The sequence below is a fragment of the Bombina bombina genome, chromosome 11, assembly GCF_027579735.1.
Source record: "Bombina bombina isolate aBomBom1 chromosome 11, aBomBom1.pri, whole genome shotgun sequence".
In the NCBI taxonomy this organism is placed as follows: domain Eukaryota; kingdom Metazoa; phylum Chordata; class Amphibia; order Anura; family Bombinatoridae; genus Bombina; species Bombina bombina.
In genome coordinates this window covers 99,619,768-99,642,307 of record NC_069509.1, presented here as the reverse complement: position 1 = coordinate 99,642,307, position 22,540 = coordinate 99,619,768, and the positions used below count along the sequence as shown (strand labels likewise).

The following is a 22,540-nucleotide window of genomic DNA, read 5'->3' as shown; positions in this document are numbered from 1 at the left end:
ACTGGGCTACGACAACTGAAGTCAAACTATCAGAGCACTTTAAATCGCTCTCAACCCCAAAATGATGAAAGGGAGAGCAGACTTCTCACAGGACCAACGTCCCTGCCCTTCAACAAGTCCCAGACTCCACCCCAGCCGGCTGGCGTTCGCGATCACAAACACCCAGGAAGGTCTCCGAAGCATGTGTTCTGAGACCTAAATTCCTGAAAACCCACCAAGGGAAGAGACTCTAGACAACTATTTTCTTAGACAATCTGAATAATCCCCCTTCCACTGACTAAGCATGCACAACTGCAGAGCACTCAAACGAAATTTGAACAAGGGATGATGCCAATGGAAGTACCATCAGACCAATTACCTCCATACACTGAACCGCTGATGCCGAACAGTAGACTGAAGAGAGGCAAGAGGAAGGATCTTGGCATTTTCTGTCAGAAGGCTTTTCATCGATAGGATAACAATTATAGTCCCTACGCAGACTACCCTGCAGCTGAGACAAGGGACTTCTTTTCCAGCTCCACTACCAACCGTGGAACGAAGAGGACAACAAAAACCTCAGAATGAGAATTGCTTGAAGGAGGATGGCGCCCAAACCAATAGGTCATCCAGGCAAGCCGCCACTGCCAGGACCATTGAAAAAACTCTGGAAGCAGTGGCAAAGACATTGTTGAATCACAAACTGAAAAAGTTTGGCCAGAAAGTAAGGGAATCTGAGAGTATGTATCCTTTAGGTCTAAGGTCATTATAAACTGATCCTCTCACCAAAGAAGAATGGAGCGATCTTTCTTTGGAACCACGAACAGCATGGAAATTAAACTAACCCCTGTTCCAAAACTGGAACTTGACAATCACTACCAGGGAGAAAGATCCTGAACACATTTCAAGGACGCCTCACTTCTTATCTGGCTACAGATAATCTTGAGAGGTGAAACCTGCTCTTGTGAATACTAAATCTACAGCCCATTAGGGATTTAGGACCCTTTTTAAAAGTCTAGGAGAAATTCTGCCAGACAGGGCTTTGGGGGAATCCGAACCCATGGCTCTGTGCTTTACTGTTCTGTTTGCCAATGAGTTGAGCCACAGTCAGTTCTAGCTGTATCCAGGCAGGTTAAAACCAGAGATAGACTGCCCCCCATAGGATCCAATCCTGGCTCGGGGGTAAACACTACATGCTGAATGAGAATTAGCTGTGGGTTTCTTTAATTACTTCCCCTGATCCAAAACTGACTGGGTATCGAGGATGACCTGAACTACTTCTGCTTGAAAGATCAAGGAGAAGAACTTCTTGAAGTTACGAAGGAAGGGAAATTAGCAACAGAAATAAAAAATAAATTGGTCTAACAGCCTTTCTGTGGAATCAGACCAGGTGTCGCACCCAAGGATGCCGCACTTGTCCATAAAGGTCCTCATCATTAAAAGGAGCATCTACTATAATCAGAATAATGGAGGCCCCTACTACTTTATGTGCCATGATAATTAAAGGAGACAGTTTATTACAAACAGGGGAAAAGGGATTCCTTGACCTCTCCCATACCTGAGAAATTCCTCCTAACAAAGTCGAGAACAGGAGACATTTTTACAAATGAATCCTAGTATATATAAAAATTACTAGATTCTTGAGGATTGACAACGACAGGAGAGTCGAAGTCTACCAAGAAGCCAACCTTTCCTAAATAATACCCAAAGGTGTACAGGCTTGAATCTGTAGAGAACTACTAAAGCACCAGATGAAGGAATTATACTGTCCGAATCAGAGATTTAACCCTCAGATGCTACCGACTATCCTTATCAGACAATAAGGAAAGGCAATATGTATAGTAGCAAGTGAAGCAGAACCCTTAATATCTGATTAATTAAATGTCCTCTAGCAATTTCCCTTTAAAATAGGAAAAGCAGATAATGCCACAGATACCAGAAGACACCTGGGCAGACAATTCTGCAACAAATAACTCCTCCAGGGGAATGAGAAATTATGATATTTCCTTATGTGAAAGAACTCTAACATAATTAAGATATATGTAAGCGTTTTATGTAACATTAGCATAAAATTACAGTTGTGACCACATAAGCAAAGAAAAGGATTTCCATCCGTTCAAAGACAAATTCTTTTCCCTTGGAATCCCAGAAGGAATGGAGATAATTAAAGGGACACTAAACCCAAACATTTTCTTTCATAATTTAAGAAGAGAATACAATTTTAAATAACATTCCAGTTTACTTCTATTATCTAATTTGCTTCATTCTTTAGATATCCTTTTTTGAAGAAATAGCAATGCACATGGGTGAGCCAATCACACGAGGCATCTATGTACATCTACCAATCAGCAGCTACTGAGCATATCTAGATATGCTTTTCAGCAAATAATATCAAGAAAATTAAGCAAATTAGATAATAGAAGTAAAATTGGGAAGTTATTTACAATTGCATGCTTTTTCTAAATCATGAAAGAAAAAATGTGGGTTTCAAACCCCTTTAAGAGACATTTTCTATTGTTTAATTTAACCATGACCATGGGGGCGGAGCTTGACGAGGCTCCTTTGGTCCGCGTCTATAACAGAAAAAGAGCTGGGTGACTGAACAGCTGAGGTGTGACTGAAACACCTTTTCGGTTCCAACTGGAACTTTTCTCCGAAGATTGGGATACAGGCTTGTGATTATTATTTTCTTGTAAGCGTTTTTAACCGCTTATGCTCAATAAAAACATAAAACGTCTACCTTGATGTGGGTTTGCGCTTTGTTCTTTTTTGGTGCAGGATTACTAGGTGTAGAGACTGTCCGGCGACACATCTCTGGAAATAGCTGCAACCCTCAGATTGGGATCAGTGGGATAAACGAATTGTTTGGAAATTAACCTATATGAGACATTGGACTATAGATCTTCTGTAACCAGCATTTATTCTAAAGCTGGATGTGGTAAATGTATTATTGAAGTAATATTTTTTAACTGTGAATATTATAATTTTATACTGTAGTGCCCATACAAATAATACCGTTTGTTTATTGTATTTATTTTTGATCCATTTCCGTTCATAACAATTGATGGGACCATAAGGGAATTACTATGTAAGTCTCCAAGTATTTGAAATCTGTATCTTAGATAGCAGAACTGTTATACTATATATTAACTGTGTCTCCTCCTCTCTTAGTTGTGCTGTAAATACCTTGTTCTGGGCAAGCCCTTTAAAGTTTAAACCCCAACAGACTGTAACTTAACACAAGTTCAGATTGCATAATTACAGTCAAAAGCCAGATTTTGTAACACCATGAAAAGAATTTGGCTCGACTTCTCACAACACTACCGTTAATAGAAACAATGCTCTGCTCTCGTTGACGGAGAACGAGGCAGTCATCCAGACTGCAGTCCAAGATGGCGCTTCTCCTCCCGAAAAAGAGGTGGAACCACGAAGACGGCATGGAGATGAAGCGCGCAAACATTGTGCTTCATCCTGCAGCACACAGGCTACAGCCTAAAGTATAGTACAATAGTGCAGGGTACATAAATAAAAGTCATAAAGGCATTGAACCGCTTCCTAAAGAAACGGAATAGAATACCCAACTCAGAGAAATTGCTCTTCATAAAGCAATACATTTTCTCAGCTATGCAATTCATTAAAATGGTGCCCTATGGGCTCTCTTGTCATAAACTGACCAAGTACAGATTAACAATCAACAGTTTTAAAATTAAAAGTTAAAGGGCCATTATACACTCAAAAAATATAGGCTATTTAAATTAAGAACCAAAAGGAGATAAAGTTTATAATTGACATGTATTAGCAATTTTGCTGCTAACTCTCCTAAAAATGATTGTAAAGTTTCTAATCCTCTCAGTGCATGAGAATACGAACGTAATATCCACTAGCTTCAGAGCAAGGCTTTTTCTACACTCCCTATCTAGTGTCCTTTACAGCCAAGCCCCCATGCTGGGGCTGTCTGTGTAATAGATAAGGCTGTCACAAATCCCCTCACCTCTCTCAGCTGTTTCTTCCTGACTGTTTACACTGGGCACGATCTCACTCCCCCCTCTGTCATCCCGGTAAGCATTCTGTAGACACAAGGGGAATATTCCACTCACAGCTCTGTGAAACATGATCCTGAGATGTTTACAGAGCTGTGTGTGAAAATATTCAGAGTGCCGTAGTGAGGACAAAGAGAGAGTCAGATATATGCAAAGTTAAACTGTTTTTTATATGGACAGATGTATTTTAAATTTAAAACTAAACAGAAGTCACCGTGATAGATACTATCACTAGGCTTCTATAGGAGGCACTTAACTCTTGCAAGAAGTGTACATAAAGATACAAAGATATATGTACTTGTATATAAATGTGAAGGGATGTCAACTAGCAATAGGACAAATATCAATGTTTTGCACCAAATATGACCACACAGTATGTTAGATTTCAAGTGAGTAATGCTGTGTTTAAGTGTTAAAAATTATACAGATCTATAGTCTGGGCAAACCAGATCTGGAAAGTCCAGCGAGTTTCTTCAAATGTCCATCAATACTTGAACAGGCTGCTCTCTGTCTTCACCCAACGGGGTGTTGTGATTCTATGATGTAAAACAAAAACAGAAACGAGGCGGCACTCTCTTGTGCCAGTAGGGGCGGGCTGGTTTTCAACAGCAAACCAGCTGGCTGTGTGTTGATCTCCCCCAAATACACTGGAAATCTTTGTCTCCTGGATCCCAGCTCAATACTCCTAATGGAAATGACAAACTTCGGCCAAAACTGCAGTGGAAGGAGGAGGAAGAGCTATAATGCCCTTAGGTTACTGCTATGAGGGTAGTTACACCAACACCAGACTTATGTAAAAGTATAAAATCAGTATTTTATTATACAAAATAAAAATACCAAACGGTATAACAAATTACAGCTGGGTGATGACAACCTATCTCCCCATAGAACCATACAATATAGCGACGCGTTTTTCGGGGGAACACCCCGTTTCCTCAGGCTTGTATATTCATTGTTTACATGGGTGCCCTTTATATAGGGCTCAGTAACCTAATGTTCAAATAAACCCTCCCCTTCCTTTGCACAGGTTAACCTATCACATCCTTCCTTTCCCAACACTCCCCATTGTTGTGGTGATGTACTGTTCAATTAGTTAAATTTATATGTTACATCTATACTGTCAAGTACAAAACATTGTTTACCGATGTGTCTATAAAGAATATATGATAGTGAGCGGTTAGATCGAAGATTGACAGTTTCGATCGTTCCCTGTGAATGTTATTATGGGAGTAAACAAGCTAACATATGTTGCGTACCTGGCCAATAGATTGCGACCATGTTGGGGGCCTGTCCTTATGTGCCATTCTCATTGGTTACGCTCTATAATGCGTGCTACAGATAGTGTTATCATGACGTAGCGTCATGTGATCGGGAATGTAGCAAATAGCTATTGCCGTGATTAAGATGTCAAAAGAGACAACGCATGATCACATGATCACTACGGCCCGTGCATATATGTATCTCTATCCATTAGGGTAGCTAAGGGCGAAATGGTTACGCCCATATATACCTCTAACACCAATAGAAAAACGTGAATTGTGATTGGTATCATACCATTGGTTATTTATATATTTATGTATATAATATTACGATCGATATGATGGAACCTAAAATAAGTGAATAGATATCTCTTATTGTGAGATTACACATCATGAACTCATGGCGATATAACATAAAGTCCACATGTCGAAAAAAATAAAGTGTTTTATCTTGTGATTTCGGCGATCAAATAAGTCTCTAAATTTCCATGTTTATTAATGTAGACAAGGAAAAAGACTTTAAATATAAACTAAAAAACTAGAAAATACGCCAATCAACCAAATATGTGATTTTGCAATCTAAAGTCTGTATGTTGCCATTTAATTCAATAAATATAAATAAAGTGTCATAGTGTGTTTGAGGTGAATAACAATAAGGGACTTAAATCCTAATATATATATGGATGATAAAATAATAATAGTGAGTTGCATTAATAATGGAAAAAGTACTGTAGTGACATTGTCGCCCGATATAAAAAAGAGTGTAGGAGGTGTGTGGATGGGCTAACAATAATTGTGAAATATGTGGTGAATAAGTGTGATTGGAACTAATGTAATGGGGTGAGGTGAGATACTAACAATGTGAAAAATGGGGGATACAAAAAAATACAATGAATTGGATGTAATAATCAAATTTCCTAATTTATATGTGATACGTCTGACCATAACGAAAAATAAAAAGATTTCCTAAATATGTGGTCTAAAATATAATACTTATGAATGCAGAGCCAACAACAATGGGGTGGGGAAAGTCCAGCGAACAAAATGCACATATAACCATACATATATTAAAAGTAGCAGTGTCCCGTATGTATATATGAACATAAATATCTACACAAATGCTGCAGAGTCTATGACCTCATTAAGGCCAGTGGGAAATAAACTATTGAATTTGAAAATCCAATAGGTTTCCCTTTGTCTCAATTTGGAAAACTTATTGTACATATTACTTGGAGGAATTCTTTCCAATGGTGTTATTTTGAATGAACATTTACCAGGAATATAGCTGTTACAAATATGTCTGGAAACACTATGTTTTAGTGATTTGGATTTAATATTCCTCAAGTGTTCGCTCCATCTGGTCCTGACCTTTCTGCAGGTCCTACCTATATACTGGATCCCACATTGGCAGGACAATGCGTATATTATATAATTAGAGTCACAGGACAATCGTTTTTTTATAGGGAATGACTCCTTTGTGTTGTTGGATAATATGTCACTGTGACCGTGTGTTATATATTTGCACATGTAACATCGTTTCTTTCCACATCTAAAGGCCCCTGTTTTATTGAAGGTATGGTTATTATGAGTCTGATCTCCCAGTCTGGTAATATTAACAGATTTCCTTTTTGACATGACCACCTTACTAGGGGCTAGTTTTTGTTTATAAGTAGGGGCTCTTTTGAACACTAATTTGGGTTGTGATGGAAGTGTTTTCTTCAAGACGGGGTCTTTTAAAAGAATCGGCCAATGTTTCTTGAGGACTTTATTAATAATTTTGTGGTTTGAGTTGTATTGTGTAACAAACAAAGGTTGTTTGTTGACAAACGTCTCCTTATCTCTGTCTTTCGATGAGACAGAAGATAATAATTGTTCCCTATGTAGGATTTTGGCTCTCTCATAGCCCTTTGTTACTAATTCAGCCGGGTATCCCTTTTCAATAAATCTGCATTTAAGGATCTGTGATTGCTGATTATATTGGTCAATGGTACTGCAGTTCCTTCGCAGTCTACAAAACTGACTGAAAGGGATATTAGTTTTCCATTTTGTTAAATGGTTGCTTGAAAAATGTAGAAAATTATTGTAGTCCACTTTTTAAAAAAAAAAGTGGACGTAGATATATTCTCTTTCTAATCCCAAGAAAGGATCACATCCAAAAACTCTATACTTTCCCTTTGTACATTATGGGTAAAACTAATGCCCATATTGTTATCATTTAGGTGCGATACAAAATCTAAGGCTTCTGATTCTGGGCCATCAAAAATAAAGATAAGGTCGTCTATATAGCGGCCATAGAACACCAGATTGTCCCTCCATTGCGAATTGTATATATAATGGTCTTCATAACAACCCATAAAAAGGTTGGCAAAACTGGGGGCAAATCTGGTGCCCATGGCCGTTCCCCTAATCTGTAAGAAAAAAGTATCAAGAAACTGAAAATAATTGTGTTTTAAAATAAAATTAATAAGTGAGATTAAATATTCCTTTTGGATTAAAGGCATATACAAATCTCTATTCAAATATATCTGAGTGGTGTTAATCCCCAAATCATGAGATATATTCGAATAAAGTGATCCGACATCATATGTGAGCCAGAGATAGTTCCTACTTTTATCCAATTGCACAAGAGAAAGTTTGTTGAGCAAGTCTTTAGTATCCTTAATGTAAGATGGTAAGTTAATGACATACCTCTGTAGGTAAATGTCGATATATTCTGACAATCTGTCGGTAATACTATTCATGCCAGCTATAATAGGCCTACCGGGAGGCTCTTTTTCATTCTTGTGCAATTTGGGGAGATGGTAGTAATAAGGTATGCTCGGATGGTCCGGAGTAAGGTATCCTTTCTCTTTTTTAGTGAGGATCTTTAAATTGAGGCCTTTTTCCAATAAGGTAGTAAGAATTTTCATATACTCTGTGGTGGGATCATACTTAAGTTTAGTGTAATAATTGATATCTTCTAGAATCCGACAGGCTTCTTTTACATAGTCTGAATAATTCTGTAGTAATATGCCTCCGCCTTTGTCAGCCTGACGGATGACCAAATTATGGTCATCCATCAGACTTCTAAGGGCTCTATGTTCATTGGGCCAAGTTTTCTTTTTACCCATAATCCTTTTTGGCATAGATTCAAAATCTTCTAAAACCAATTGCTGATATAAATCAATATAAGACACTTCCTCCTTAGGAGGGTAAAAGGATGAGGGAGGAGCCAGTGAGGTGTGTATTACCCCTTCAAATAATTCATCCATTAATGAGCTCGGATCATATGATATAACCATAGAAGGGTTTCTCGTCTGACCTGAATTCAATAAGACGGGTAAACCCTCTATGTTCTGTTTTCTCAAAGCCTTTATTGCAAAATATCTCTGAATGGACAGTTTGCGGGTATATTTATTGAGATCCACAAAAAGCTCAAAGATATTATGAGGATTAGGAGGGCAATAAGATAGACCTCTTCCCAGAACTCTTACTTCATCATCAGAGAGTATGTGGGAAGAGAGATTAAATATACCCTTTCTTAGTTTTGAGAGTTTTTCTTTTTTGTTGGTTTTCCCTCTCCTTCCCCGTTTGGGTAGGGTCTTTTCTTTTGGTTTGTGGTAGAGTTCGGTCACCTCCATAAGGGTGCGAGATTCGAATTCTCTAAAAAAGGCCCGGATGGAGTAGAGGGGGTAATGGTGGCTCTGGATGTAGAAGGTCTTTCTTCTCTCAAAAAGAGAAATATATCTACGTCCACTTTTTTTAAAAAAGTGGACTGCAATAATTTTCAACATTTTTCAAGCAACTATTTAACAAAATGGAAAACTAATGTCCCTTTCAGTCAGTTTTGTAGACTGCGAAGGAACTGCAGTACCATTGACCAATATAATCAGCAATCACAGATCCTTAAATGCAGATTTATTGAAAAGGGATACCCGGCTGAATTAGTAACAAAGGGCTATGAGAGAGCCAAAAACCTACATAGGGAACAATTATCATCTTCTGTCTCATCGAAAGACAGAGATAAGGAGATGTTTGTCAACAAACAACCTTTGTTTGTTACACAATACAACTCAAACCACAAAATTATTAATAAAGTCCTCAAGAAACATTGGCCGATTCTTTTAAAAGACCCCGTCTTGAAGAAAACACTTCCATCACAACCCAAATTAGTGTTCAAAAGAGCCCCTACTTATAAACAAAAACTAGCCCCTAGTAAGGTGGTCATGTCAAAAAGGAAATCTGTTAATATTACCAGACTGGGAGATCAGACTCATAATAACCATACCTTCAATAAAACAGGGGCCTTTAGATGTGGAAAGAAACAATGTTACATGTGCAAATATATAAACACACGGTCACAGTGACATATTATCCAACACCACAAAGGAGTCATTCCCTATAAAAAAACGATTGTCCTGTGACTCTAATTATATAATATACGCATTGTCCTGCCAATGTGGGATCCAGTATATAGGTAGGACCTGCAGAAAGGTCAGGACCAGATGGAGCGAACACTTGAGGAATATTAAATCCAAATCACTAAAACATAGTGTTTCCAGACATATTTGTAACAGCTATATTCCTGGTAAATGTTCATTCAAAATAACACCATTGGAAAGAATTCCTCCAAGTAATATGTACAATAAGTTTTCCAAATTGAGACAAAGGGAAACCTATTGGATTTTCAAATTCAATAGTTTATTTCCCACTGGCCTTAATGAGGTCATAGACTCTGCAGCATTTGTGTAGATATTTATGTTCATATATACATACGGGACACTGCTACTTTTAATATATGTATGGTTATATGTGCATTTTGTTCGCTGGACTTTCCCCACCCCATTGTTGTTGGCTCTGCATTCATAAGTATTATATTTTAGACCACATATTTAGGAAATCTTTTTATTTTTCGTTATGGTCAGATAAATTAGGAAATTTGATTATTGCATCCAATTCATTGTATTTTTTGTATCCCCCATTTTTCACATTGTTAGTATCTCACCTCACCCCATTACATTAGTTCCAATCACACTTATTCACCACATATTTCACAATTTTTGTTAGCCCATCCACACACCTCCTACACTCTTTTTTATATCGGGCGACAATGTCACTACAGTACTTTTTCCATTATTAATGCAACTCACTATTATTATTTTATCATCCATATATATATTAGGATTTAAGTCCCTTATTGTTATTCACTAGTCATTCACCTCACACACACTATGACACTTTATTTATATTTATTGAATTAAATGGCAACATACAGACTTTAGATCGCAAAATCACATATTTGGTTGATTGGCGTATTTTCTAGTTTTTTAGTTTATATTTAAAGTCTTTTTCCTTGTCTACATTAATAAACATGGAAATTTAGAGACTTATTTGATCGCCGAAATCACAAGATAAAACACTTTATTTTTTTCGACATGTGGACTTTATGTTATATCGCCATGAGTTCATGATGTGTAATCTCACAATTAGAGATATCTATTCACTTATTTTAGGTTCCATCATATCGATCGTAATATTATATACATAAATATATAAATAACCAATGGTATGATACCAATCACAATTCACGTTTTTCTATTGGTGTTAGAGGTATATATGGGCGTAACCATTTCGCCCTTAGCTACCCTAATGGATAGAGATACATATATGCACGGGCCGTAGTGATCATGCGTCGTCTCTTTTGACGTCTTAATCACGGCAATAGCTATTTGCTACATTCCCGATCACATGACGCTACGTCATGATAACACTATCTGTAGCACGCATTATAGAGCGTAACCAATGAGAATGGCACATAAGGACAGGCCCCCAACATGGTCGCAATCTATTGGCCAGGTACGCAACATATGTTAGCTTGTTTACTCCCATAATAACATTCACAGGGAACGATCGAAACTGTCAATCTTCGATCTAACCGCTCACTATCATATATTCTTTATAGACACATCGGTAAACAATGTTTTACACTTGACAATATAGATGTAACATATAAATTTAACTAATTGAACAGTACACCACCACAACAATGGGGAGTGTTGGGAAAGGAAGGATGTGATAGGTTAACCTGTGCAAAGGAAGGGGAGGGTTTATTTGAACATTAGGTTACTGAGCCCTATATAAAGGGCACCCATGTAAACAATGAATATACAAGCCTGAGGAAACGGGGTGTTCCCCGAGAAACGCTTCGCTATATTGTATGGTTCTATGGGGAGATAGTTTGTCATCACCCAGCTGTAATTTGTTATACCGTTTGGTATTTTTATTTTGTATAATAAAATACTGATTTTATACTTTTACATAAGTCTGGTGTTGGTGTAACTACCCTCATAGCAGTAACCTAAGGGCATTATAGCTCTTCCTCCTCCTTCCACTGCAGTTTTGGCCGAAGTTTGTCATTTCCATTAGGAGTATTGAGCTGGGATCCAGGAGACAAAGATTTCCAGTGTATTTGGGGGAGATCAACACACAGCCAGCTGGTTTGCTGTTGAAAACCAGCCCGCCCCTACTGGCACAAGAGAGTGCCGCCTCGTTTGTGAGTACCCTTATTCTGCTCCTTTATTGGATTTTCTGGTTATATTGATCTACACATGTGGCGCCTCTGTTTCTGTTTTTGTATTTTAAATTTATATCAGCTGAGCACAGCCTCAGAGATGTAGACAGAGCATTTAACTGTATCTATAACAAACTGCACATGAGCTAAATCACAGGGATTTTACCCCAGCACATTTGTTTCATCTGCACGTCAGCAACATACAGAGCTCCACCCCCAGCTACTCCCACTCTCCTGCCTCCTCATAAATATTCATATTGTAGCTGTAAAGCTGGGGGCAGAGCTCTGGATGTTGTTGAGGTGCAGAAGAAACCGACTGTGCTGGGGTAAAATCCCTGTGATTTAGCTCATGTGCAGTTTGTTATAGATACAATTGAATGCTCTGTCTACATCTCTCAGGCTGTGCTCAGCTGATATACATGTAAAATACATCTGCCCATATAAAAAAAACTGTGCAACTGTGCATATATCAGACTCCCTCTTTGTCCTCACTAAGGCACTCTGAATAGGTCTACATAATGCTTACTGGGAGGACAGAGGGGGGAGTGAGATCGTGCCCAGTGTAAACAGTCAGGAAGAAATGGCTGAGAGAGGTGAGGGGATTTGTGACAGCCTTATCTATTACACAGACAGTCCCAGCATGGGGGCTGACTGTAAAGGACACTAGAAAGGGAGTGTAGAAAAAGCCTTGCTCTGAAGCTAGTGGATATTACGTTCTTATTCTCATGCACTGAGAGGATTAGAAACTTTACAATAATTTTTAGGAGAGTTAGCAGCAAAATTGCTAATACATGTCAATTATAAACTTTATCATCTTTTGGTGATTAATTTAAATAGCCTATAATTTTTTTAATTGTATAATGGCCCTTTAAGCCCCAAGGTGGTTAACCCCTTCCTTACTATGAAGATTAACCACTAGTCTCCAAGACACATGTCTAAAGAGCCTGCATACTGTCCTAAGTATCCCTCAGGATTTGTCCCACTAATAGCAGAGGGTCCTTAACCACATCAGTGCCAGCCTTCTAGCCCCAGAAGAACAAAAAACCTGCATTCTAGCCGTCAGGCAGTCAGACGACTCACAAAGTATGAGAGGATGCCGCTCCGCACAGAGACCTGTGTAAAAAGAAAGACAGCAACATGTTAGCAAAACGCAGCAAAGCCCACTTTACAAGTTCCTAACTGCTTTAAAGCCACCACAGCCCTGCTGAAGAGACTAACGTGGAGTACAGCTAGACCCAAAATGTGATGGAAGGCCAGAACAATCTTTTCCAGACTTCAAAATAAAAATCTTGATAGAAGAATCTTAATCAGGACACCTCATTACTTCACCTCTTCCTTGTACTAGAGGCAAAGAGAATGACTGGGGGTTGTGAGAAAGGAAGTGATATTTAACAGTTTTGCTGTGGTGCTCTTTGCCTCCTCCTGCTGGCCAGGAGTGATACTCCCAACAGTAATTGATGATGATCCTTGGACTCACCGTGTCATTAGAAAGAAATGGCACCCAGAATTTTTGTGATTTTTCTTGGAGCTATAGCCAGACAAAATGGTAGAGTAACAAACTGAAAATGCCTGTCTAGAAAGGCAAACCTCAGAAACTGGAAAATGCTCTCTGTAAATTGGAACATAATGGTAAGCATCCTTTAAATCTATTGTGAACATAAACTGACCTTGCTGAACAAAAGGCAGAATAGTCTGAATAATTTCCATAATGAAAGACAGAATCCTTACAAACTTGTTCAGGGTTTTCAAATCCAGAATTGGTTTGAAAGTACCTTCCTTCTTAAGAACAATGAAGAAATTTGATAAGAATGCTATCCCCTGATCGTGCAAAGGAACTGGAACAATCACTCCCATAGCTTCCAGATCTGAGACAGACTTTAAAAAAGCTTAAGCTTTTAAAGGATTCCTTGAAACATTGGAAAGAAGAAAAAAAAAAAAACTTCCTTGTTATGAATCCTATTCGATATCCCTGAGAAACTATATTCAGAACCCAGGGATCTGGAAAAGACTGAAAACATGCCCCCTGAAAGAGGCTTAATATACCCCCTACAAGAACCTCTGGAACATGCAGTGATGGTAGTAGGGATAGATTTCTTACCCTGCTTTGACTTGTTCCACTAGGTCTCCAGACTGAACCAGAGGTGCCTTGCTTCTGAGCAGGAGTCAACTTTCTGTTCCTTATTTTGACAAAAGGAATGAAAATGATTAGAAGCTTTAGATCTCCCTGTAGACTTTCTGTAAAGAGGAAGAAAAGCACATTTATCCTCCAGTAACAGTAGATATAATAAAATCTAAACTGGAACCAAATTATTTATTTCCCTAAAAGGAAAGCGATAATCATCTGGAATTTAGATACCATATCAGCAGACCAGAATTTAAGCCATAATACTCTCCTTGCAAGGACTGCCAAATAAATGCTTTTGACAAAAAATTTCAGAATATCAAATACAGCATCACAAATAAAAGAATTGGCACTAGAGTGATTTTGAAAAGATTTGCACTACCAGTAAAACTTACTGGTAATGCAAATCTTTCAAATTTACTCCAGTGCCAATTTATTTATTTGTGATGCTGTATTTGATATTATGAAAATTAGCAGCAGCTACATGAGATGAGCAATAGAAATGAGATCCTGCATGTAAAAATGCCCTTCCTTGAAAATAATTTTTAATCCAAAGGGTCTTTGGCTAAACATACTACTATTCCTTTGGAAGGCAGTACTTGTTTCAAAGTGAAAAACATAAATTATGCTTACCGAATAATTTCCTTTCCTTCTGTATGAGGAGTGTCCACGGCTTCATTCCTTACTTGTGGGAAATACTGAAACTGGCCACCAGGAGGATGCAAAGACACCCCAGCCAAAGGCATAAATACCTCCCCCACTCCCCTCATCCCCCAGTCATACTGCCAAGGGAACAAGAAACAGTAAGAGAAATATCAGTGTATAAATGGTGCCAAAAGAACAAAACAAAAATTTAGGTCTACGCAACGGAGAAAATGGGCGGAGGCTGTGGACTCTCATACAGAAGGAAAGGAAATTATCCGGTAAGCATAATTTAGGTTCTCTTTCTTAAAGGGATAGTCAACACCAGAATTTTTGTCGTTTTAAAAGATAGATAATCCTTTAATTACCAATTCCCCAGTTTTGCATAACCAACACAGTTATAATTATACACGTTTTACTTCTGTAATTACCTTGTATCTAAGCCTCAGCAGACTGCCCCCTTTTTCAGTTCTTTTGACAGACTTTCATTTTAGCCAATCAGAGCTGTCTCCATGGTAAATTTACTTGCATGAGCTCAATGTTAACTATATGAAATTTGTTAACTAATGCCCTCTAGTGGTGAAAAACTATCAAAATGCATTTAGAGGCGGCCTTCAAGGTCTAAGAGTAGCATATGAACCTCCTAGGTTTAGCTTTCAACTAAGAATACCAAGAGAACAAAGCAAAATTGGTGATAAAAGTAAACTGGAAAGTTGTTAAAAATTACATGCCCTATTTGAAAAATGAAATGTTTTTTTGGACTTGTCTGTCCCTTTAATATGAGGAGAGTCAACGGCATCATTCCTTACTTGTGGGAAACATATACCCAAGCTCTAGAGGACACTGAATGAAACCGGAGTGTAAAAAGGGAGAGGCGGACCCTAATCTAAGGGCACCACAGCCTGCAAAACCGGTCTCCCAAAAGATGCTTCAGTCGAAGCAAAAACGTCAAACTTGTAAAATTTTGAAAAGGTATGTAAGGAGGACCAGGTAGCCCCCTTACAAATCTGCTCCATATTATGCCTCATTCTTGAAGGCCTAAGAGGAAACCACTGCTCTAGTTAAATGAGCCTTAATCCTCTGAGGAGGCTTATGTCCCGCTGTTTCATATGCAAAAAATGCTCCTCACCTAAAAAAAGATAAGGAAGTGGACGAAGCTTTCTGCTCCTTACGCTTCCCAAAATAGACAACAAACAAAGAAGAAGTATGTCTAAACTCCTTAGTAGCTTGAAGATAGAACTTGAAGGCCCGAACCAAATCCAAATTATGAAGTAACCGCTCCTTCGAAGAAGTGTTAGGACACAAGAAAAAAAAATTATCTCCTGATTGATGTTGCGATCTAAAACAGCCTTAGGAAGAAAACCTAACCCAGTACGAAGAACAGCTTTATCAGCATGGAATACTAGGTAAGGGGGCTCACATTGCAAGGCAGCCATCTCAGATACTCTGCGTGCCGAAGCAATAGCCAATAGAAAGATAGTAATTTAATGTCAAGTCCATGCATAGGCTCAAACGGAGCCCTCTGCAAAACCTTAATAACAAGATTTAAACTCCAAGGAAGAGCGCTAGATCGAAACACAGGCCTGATTCTGATCAGAGCCTGAACAAAAGACTGGACGTCTGGAAGCTCAGCGAGCCTCTTGTGTAGTAAGACGGATAGGGCCAAAATCTGTCCCTTAAGGGAACTAGCCGAAATGCCCTTCTCCAAACCAACCTGGAGCAAAGAAAGAATCCTGGAAACCCTAACCCTATGCCAGAGAAATACACACTCTTCACACCAGAATAAGTAGGTCCTCCACACCTTATGATAGATACGATGAGTAACCGGCTTACGAGCTTGAATGAGAGTATCAATAACTCTCTCAAAAAAACCTCTCTTGGCTAGGACTAGGCGATCAATCTCCACGCAGTCAGCCTCAGAGAATCGAGATTTTGATGAACAAAAGGACCTTGTTCCAGCAGATCCCTGCAACAAGGTAACGTCCATGGAGGAGATGAGGACATCCACACCAGGTCCTCAAACCACATCCTCCAAGGTCACAATAGAGCAATTAGAATCACTGATGCTCACTCCTGCTTGATGTGGGCCACTACACGAGGTAGAAGTGATAATGGCGGGAAAATTATAAGAAAAAAGACTTAACCTCCAAAGCACTGCTAATGCATCTATTAGCTCTGCCTGAGGATCCCTGGATCGCGACCCATATCTTGGAATTGAGCCGGGACGGCATTAGATCCATCTCCGGTGTCCCCCATCAGCTGCAAATCTCTGCAAATACCTCGGGATTGAGAGACCATTCCTCAGGATGAAAGGATTGTCTACTGAGGAAATCTGCTACCCAGTTGTCCACACCCAGAATGTGGATCGATGACAGCGAGCAGTTGTGGGCCTCCACCCACTCCAGAATCCAAGATACTTCCCTCATTGCTAGGGAGCTCCTCGTTCCCCCCCCCCCTGATGGTTGATGGCAAGCCACTGAGTTTATGTTGTCTGATTGGAATCTGATAAACTGGGCCCAACCCAAAAAGGGTCAAGCCTTCAGAGCATTGAAGATCGCTTGAAGCTCCAATATATTGATCGGGAATAGGGATTCCTCTCGAGTCCACAGACCCTGTGCCTTCCTGGCACCCCAAACATCTCCCCATCCTGTGAGACTTGCGTCCGTAGTCACAATTTCCCAGGATGGTCTCAAGAAAGATGTCCCTTGGGACAGGTGATCTGGACAGAGCCACCAGGAGAGCGATTCTCTCGACCGTCTGACTAGAGAAATCTGTTGAGACAGATCTGAATGATTGCCGTTCCACTGTCTCAGCATGCACAGCTGAAGAGGTCTGAGATGGAATTTGGCAAAGGGGACGATGTCCATGCAGGACACCATGAGCCCAATTACCTCCATACACAGAGCCACAGATGGCTTGAAGGAGGTCTGGAGGGCAAGACAATTGGAAGTTAGCTTGTAACGTCTTTAGTCTGTAAGAAATATCCTCATGGATATGGAGGCTATTATTGTATCCAGGAACTCCACCCTGGTACTGGGAGAAAGAGAACTCTTTGCTAAGTTTATCTTCCATCCATGAGATCGAAGAAGAGAAAGAAGGGCTTTCAAATGGTCCTCTGCCAGACAACAGGACGGTGCTTGAACCAAAATATCATCCAAGTACGGCGCCACTGCAAGCCCTCTGGTTCTGGCCACTGTGAGCAAAGCCCCTAGAACCTTTGTAAAAACTCTTGGAGCAGTAGCTAGACCAAACGGAAGAGCAATAAACTGGAAGTGCTGATCCAGGAACGCAAATCTTAGGAACTTGAAGTGTTCCTTGTGTATAGGGACGTGAAGGTAGACATCTTTCAGGTCTATGGTTGTCATGAATTGACCTTCCTAGACTAAGGGAAGAATGGACATTATTGTCTCCATCTTAAATGAGGGGACAGAAATTTGTTAAAGCACTTTAAGTCCAAAATTGGATGAAAAGTACCCTCCTTTTTTGGTACCACAAAAAGGTTTGAGTAGTCCCAGAGCTCTTTCTGCTGGAGGTACCGGTACAATGACCTCCAGAGAGGAGAGATCCCTCCCACACCCTAGAAAATCTTCTCTTTTCTGGCCTTGAAGACAGGGTTGATAAGAGTAATCTGCCCCTGGAGGATGAGACTTGAAACCTATCCTGTATCCCTGAGCGCTTACCTCTAGTACCCATAGGTCTTGCACGTCCCCAAACCAAGCTTCTGAAAATAGAGATAGTCTGCCCCCTATCAGATCCAAGGCCGGAACGGGGGCCGCCCCCCTTCATGCCAACTTCTGCTTGGATTTATTCCAGGACTGAGAAGGTTTCCAAGTTCCCTTGGACTGCTCCGGCTTCGTAGAGGGCTGCTGACGTTGGGATTTGTCAGAACGAAAGGAGCAAAAATTAGGACCTTGTCTCTTATGTTTGTTCTTCTTATCCTGCAGTAAAAAGGCACCCTTGCCTCCAGTAACCGTGGATATGAATAAATCCAGGCCTGGACCAAAGATAACTTTACCCTTAAATGGAAGGGAGAAAAGTCTGGACTTCAAAGTCATGTCCACAGACCAAGACTTCGGCCAGAGTGCCCTACGGGCTAGCACAGAAAAACCTGGAGCCTTGGCATTCAGGCGAATAATATGCATATTAGCATCACAAATAAAAGAATTAGCCACCCTTAAGGTCTTAATTCTGTCCTGGAATGCGTCGAGGGGACCCTCCACCTCGATCAATTTCAGCAACCGCAGCAACAGCCGCTGCCAGTTGAAACAAATATCCAGCTTCTTATCCATGGGCTCCTTAAACGACGAACTATCCTCAAGAGGGATAGTAGTGCGCTTAGCAAGCGTGGAGATAGCACCATCCACCTTAGGAACGGAACCCCACAACTCCAATTGAGAGTCCGGAACCGGGAATAATTTCTTAAAAGAAGAAGGGGAAAAAGAAGAACCAAGTCTTTACTATTTATTCTTAAAGTTTGCCATCTTTACGTGAACCGGGAAAGTCTGTGGTACAACCCTGTCCTCGTAGACCTTATCTAATTTAGGACTACAGGGTTACTCGGGTAATTAAGGATCTGGAACCTCTAAAGTAGCCAACACTTCCTTTAGCAGAAATGTCAGTGTACAATCCTAAATCTAAAGTCTGGTTCCCTCCGCAGCTGGAGATTTAGAGGCAGCAGATTCTGACCCAGAAAGAAAATCCTCCGAAGTATCAGAGGTGTCGTCAATAGCGAATAATCTAGTATCCAATACATCTAATAAGCTAGTAGATAACCCATGGGAAGGATAGCATTATTTAACCTTTCGCTTGCGCTTAGCAGGGCGAGGTAAAAAGCACTAAAGGCCGCAGACACTGCAGTCTGTAACTGTTCAGTAAAGTCTGGTGGTAAAAGGGCCCCTCCACATGGAGGATTAGAAGTGCTACGAGAAGCTGCATGTGTATTAGGAGATGACTGTAGGTTACGCACCTCACGGGACGGAGACTCCTCAGAGGTGGAAGGCTCAGTAGTAGTAAAACATATTAGGTTCCTTAGATAAAATTACATCATCAAGGCATGTGGAACATAATTGAGCAGGCGGGTACACTGTGGCCTCCTCACAATATAGATTGGTATTGATAGGTAAAGAGGGAGTACCCTCTAACGCATCAGAGTCCTCCATAGCTTGTGCTTATAAAAAAAGGACAATACACAAAGATAAATGGCACCTTTATACCCCCAATTGCTGGGGCACTCACCACCTCCTATGACCCAGGCCCAAGAAAGAAACCACTTTGACCCGGAAACCCGCACAGTCAGGAAGAAGAAACAGAGAGACCACATTATACATTATATGAAATAATCCCCCTGTTCAATAATCCCCTTCCGGAGATATTAACCCTTGATTCCATACAGATAAAAGGAGCCACACTGTGACCCTGTCTTCTTGCGTTATCATGTGTGTATAAAGAATGAAACAATCTTACCGGAATCTATGCCGTGGAACAGAACACAGCCTCTCAAGTTTGACAGTCTTGTAGCATCGCTCCTGACATGGACTTGAGTGATGGAAGCAGGCAGCGAAACTCGTCAACACTATTGCTTAGGAGCTGTTAATATGAGTCTGGATGGGTTCGCAGAAAGACTCCCTGCATCTCCAGACCCCAACTTTCGTCAATGCTTTCACTGAGAGGCCGACAACATCTACTTAAATGGACACTGAACTCAAAATTATTTCTTCTGTGATTCAGATAAACAATTTTAAGCAACTTTCTAATTTACTCCTATTATTTTTTCATTTGTTCTCTTTATCTCTCTATTTGAAAAAGAAGGCATCTTGGCTAAGAAGCCAGCCTTTTTTGGTTCAGAACCCTGAAAATGACTTGTTCATTCGTGGGTGAATTTATACACCAATCAGTAAGAACAACCCATGTTGTTCCCCAAAAATGGGCCGGCATCTAAACTTACATTCTTACTTTTCAAATAAAGATACCAAGAGAATGAAGAAAAGTTGATAATAGAGCATGCAATTTTAAGCAACTTTCTAAATTACTCCTATCTGAATCACGAAAGAAAAAAATTTGGGTTCCTTTTAAAACTCCGGTCCCATTCCGAACCTCCATAAGGAACTACTCTGTATCTTCTGACACTTCTCTGCCAACCTCCTGTGACGAAAGGCAAAGAATGACTGGGGGATGAGGGGAGTGGGGGAGGTATTTAAGCCTTTGGCTAGGGTGTCTCTGCCTCCTCCTGGTGGCCAGGTTCAGTATTTACCACAAGTAAGGAATGAAGCAGTGGACTCTCCTCATATTAAGAAGGAAATGGCCCCACCCACCTTGGGAACTGTTTTCCACAATACAGATGTATTAGCAGCAGGTAAAGAATATAACTTTTTAAACCTTGCAGAAGGACTAAATAAATTACCTGGCTTAAACTATACCATATAAATCATGTAAGAGACAGCATCATGAATTGGAAAAACCTCAGGGATATAAACAGTCTTAAAAACTGAATTTAAAATGATTACAAGTTTTCTTTACCAGAAACTTTAGGATCTTTAACCCCTAAAGTAATTAAGACCTCCTTTAAAAGAAAACAAATGTGTTTAAATTTAAACAAAAAAAAAAAAAAAAAAGAGGAAATAACAGGTTCAACATCAGAGGAAACCACCATCTGAAGACATTACAGTATCCCTGGTTTTAGGACACATAGTACTTGTAGAAGGCACAGTCTGAAATGACATTTTATACTAAAGGCAAGAGAGCAGCCTGCACCTCAGAAACTACAGCCTTGATAAAGTTCTTCACAGTAGGTGAAACCAAGTCAGTATTCTCCTGTAATGAACAAACAGTAGGTGTGTTAATACCCAAAAAACGGCATTAGATTGGTGTGATTGAATTAACAATTTTAAACATGTGCCACATAAATGAGCTGGAGAAGGCATTTCAGTCATTTTACAATAAGAACACATAATAATGGTAGAAAAAAAAAAAAAGTGTCCAGGCGACTCATTTTCTTTAGAATTTAGGAACAAAATCAGACTGCTCCATTATAGCATATGGCAAAGCAATGCAATGCAATAAAGATATAACCCTGTTAAAAAAACTCTTGAGGAATGGAAGCCACTTAGCCCCTCCTAAGTAGCTTTTTAATACAACAAAGTCACTTTGTATACAAAGTAAACAGAGGGCGCTATACTACACACAACACTTCAAATAAAAGAAAAATCCCTGTATCTGATTCAGAGGATCATCGGGGCAGCTCCTCGTCCGGTGAGGGAAAACTAACATATCTACAAGGTAAAACAAAAGGACGCCTCATGGTGTAGACTATGTGAATGATGAAACAAATAAAAAAATAAAAAAATCCCCTAGAGGTTTTTGTAAGGAGCATCAGCCAGCTGGTGACTGTGACATCCAACCTGTCTATTTACACTATTTATCTATATAGTGCCATTTCATTTTTTTTTTATTATTTGTTTCATAATTCACAGTCTACACCATGAGGCACCCTTTTGTCTTTATATTGTAAGTACTATTAACCTTTTCTGGACGTTAAGTCGTTCCATGCCGTCCTAACTGCGCTAGGCAGGGCTTTAGAGCCGTTAGGGCGACATGGAACGTCCTAGCTGTTTGGCTGTACTAAAGCCAACAACACTTCTTTGTAGCACGCCCCCCTGACCCGATCCCATTGTTGAAATCTCACAATCGCACGCAAAATCACAAGATTTCAATTTGTTTACATCTGAACAACAGACAATGTAAAACTGTCACAAAAGGGTTAATAAGTATGATTTAGGTTCATTAACAAATATAAGGCTCGTATTATTCACTTTTCTCATTCAGTGCCCTCACTCCATTGACAATATATCTAAAAAAATAAGAGAATAGTCCTGATGGGTATTTAGTCCCTTAGGCATTAGTGTTTCCACCGTTTCCATTCCGTGTATCCACACAGTGCCTGGCATCTTAATAA

The 22,540-nt window shown here is 39.7% G+C and overlaps 1 protein-coding gene across 2 annotated transcripts in view; it reads right to left on the bottom strand.

Annotated features, from left to right (window-relative positions):
* NUBP2 (NUBP iron-sulfur cluster assembly factor 2, cytosolic) overlaps window positions 1-22,540 on the bottom strand; it is a 667,929-nt gene that overhangs the window by 614,280 nt on the left and 31,109 nt on the right. Inside the window, exon 1 of one of the 2 annotated variants that reach the window (XM_053694651.1) lies at window positions 13,924-13,942. The exons of the other annotated variant lie outside the window; for it this stretch is intronic. The gene's annotated coding sequence lies outside the window, so the exon portion shown is untranslated. Of the gene's footprint in view, window positions 1-13,923; window positions 13,943-22,540 lie in introns of those variants that run through there. 2 annotated transcript variants of the gene reach the window in all.